Here is a 3042-nt window from a genome sequence, read left to right as displayed (position 1 = left end):
GAGTTTTCTCCGCAGGGTGTCCGGGCTCTCCCTTAGAGATAAGGTGAGAAGCTCGGTCATCCGAGAGGGGCTCCGAGTCGAGCCGCTTCTCCTCCACATCGAGAGGAGCCAGATGAGGTGGCTTGGGCATCTGATTCGGATGCCTCCTGAACGCCTCCCTGGTGAGGTGTTCCGGGCATGTCCCACCGGGAGGAGACCCCGAGGAAGACCCAGGACACGCTGGAGAGACTATGTCACCCACCTGGCCTGGGAACGCCTCGGGATCCCCCGGGGAGAGCTGGAAGAAGTAGCTAGGGAGAGGGAAGTCCGGGCTTCCCTGCTAAAGCTGTTGCCCCCGCGACCCGGCGGATTTGTCAAGCCTTCTAAGCGGTAGAAGATGGATGGATGGATGGACCACCAGAAAGGCTCGCTTTACCACAAATTATGAAGCGAAACAAATCTAATGTATAATGACCATAAATAAATAGAAGCATTAGAAGTATATTAATTACAGTCCATACTTCACATTATTTTCTCATGCTGCTTTGATTCTGCAGACTTTGTATACCCCCAGAAGCACATACCACTGCAAGCATTGTCACAGTGAAAACATGGACTGGTTTTCCTCTCATAAGGATCCTTTCTGTACAATTACGTGGAAGGGACTGGATAGTTTAGTAAAGCATAATGGGGCAGGGATGGGTTACTGGTGGACCGCTTTGAGTGTCCCTTTGATTAATTTAACACTCCCCCCCACCTTTTTTTTTTAACAAAGCCCAGTTGTCGGATGGAATTGGCCTTAGCGCAACCATTGTGAGGACACAGGAGGTGTAGAAAACAATTCCCTAAAGTCAGCTAGGATAGGCTCCAGCACATCCAAAAGACTCGTGAGGAGAAACGGTTCAGATGATTAATGGATGGATCCATAAAAAACATTTAGAGTTCATGTGATGTTGCCACACAAGCAGTTGAGCCGGATACTTCCTCTTTGTTCGACCCTATGGTAGGAAGTTTGAAATATTTCACAAATATTTCACAAAGTCATTGATGTTTACGTAACAACTGTCACAGCAATAAATTTGGATTTTTTAAATGAGTAATTCAAGAACATAAGTGGGAAAATTCCAGTAGCCAACTTTTTCCAAGTACCATATTTTCCGCACTGAAAGGAGCACCTAACCTTCCATTTTCTTAAAAACTCAGAGTGCGCCTTAAAATCCGATGCACCTTGTGTATGGTCATTACGGCATACATTCGATCCCAAAATGCCCACTTGCTCGAGACAGTTACGCATTTGAACACGGAAATAGGGCAACGGCAAGAGAGTTCAACGTTAATGAGTCAATGTTATAACTTGCTGTTGGTTAAGTCAACTGTGTTTCTGCTTTATTAAATTATGTTTTACTGACATCTGATCGTTCTGTTGATATTTTCTTAAGCGTAGCTCCATCTAGTGGCTGCATTGTAGATTGCGTTTTATAATGTGGTGCATGCAATATATGCAACAATTACAAAGTAGGCCATTCATTGAAGGTGTGCCTCATAATCCAGTGCGCCTTTTAGTGTGGAAAATATGGTACTACTACACACACACAAGAGGTATTACACCCTATGATCTGTCTTTCCTTGATGCAAGTAAGAACTGATGATGTGTCATCTGTGTGTGAATGGCCTGTCATTCCATTATAATGTGCCAACCACCCACTAACACAGGGGTGCCCATTAGGTAGATCCTGATCTACCGGTAGATCTAAAACAGGTCCCAAGTAGACCAGAGGAGTGTCGAGAAGAAAAAAAACAAACAACCATTTGTGTGTCTTTGTACATGTTAGTAATATATTTTTTGTGTTAATATACACTACACACTAATCATCTTATCAGTCTCATTTTCATTTAAAAAATAAAATAAAGCAGGTAAATCTTAAATTTGTGTGTGTGTGTGCGTGCGCGCGCCTGTAAGGGTAGATCCCGTGAGGTTAGTTGATCGAAAAGTAGATCTTCGATCCAAAAAGTTTGGGCACCCCTGCACTAACACAAACTAGTGAAAAGAATATTTAATCGAAGAGAGTTCTACATCACAGTAATCTTCATTCGCGACGTGGCATTAGAAGTCTCTCTGGTGAATTCTCGATCTTAACCTGCGATTTACGCCTCTGCTGAGGATAAAATTGTTGCGGGAGATGATCTATTATAATTTGTCTAATATCGACTTGCGAATATTGAGAAGGATTGGAGTGGAGGATCTGCAGCGGAGCAACATGATCTGGGTGGCAGAGCTACCGTGTCATCGGTACCACAGGCCACTTACACCAGCCCAAGCTCAGGAAGCACAGTGGCCGCCAGGGCTGGATTGAATATCTGGCAACATTCCACCCCACCAAGGCCAGCTTCTGTAGCTGGGGATCGGACAGCCTTTGACCGTAACCCAGTTCACTGAGCACCCGACCTCTTTGGCCCCTGCCACAGGTACCGAGCCCATGGTAAGGGAACTGCGCCCAGCCGGGCCACACGGGTGCAGACCCAGCCACCAGACGCTCACCGTCGAGACCCACCTCTAGGCCTGGCTCCAGAGGGAGGCCCCGGTGACCAGTCTGTTTCCTCCCCAAGGACCTGTTTACCAGGGGTGACCCTGCCAGGGGCATAAAGCCCCAGGCAACTTAGCTCCAAGGATCAATAGGACAATCAAACACCTCCAATATTCTCATGCAGGGATATTAGATTTATCTTTTTTTTAATCCAGAATGCACAGATGCATGCAGTGATAAATGTGTTGCGAGGTGAACAAGAGGACACCTAAAAAAAGTGCTGTGAACAGAAAGTGAAACCCATTCACCAGTCCACACAAATGGCATACAAATTGCGCAACAGAACTGTGATCCAACTTCCCATGAAAATAAATACTGTTAATGATTTTTAGATATGCGTTGCATATTATCTTTTTCATTTCAGATACATTTTTTCCAAACTTGGATTGTGTTTAAATGTGACGATGGTGCTGCAATTCAAGGTGTTGTCATATGTACTTCCTTGCCCATCCTAATAAGCAACATGCCATATATGGAT

This window comes from Hippocampus zosterae, chromosome 4 (assembly GCF_025434085.1).
Source record: "Hippocampus zosterae strain Florida chromosome 4, ASM2543408v3, whole genome shotgun sequence".
Taxonomy (NCBI): domain Eukaryota; kingdom Metazoa; phylum Chordata; class Actinopteri; order Syngnathiformes; family Syngnathidae; genus Hippocampus; species Hippocampus zosterae.
Note: the sequence above shows the minus strand (reverse complement) of the source record.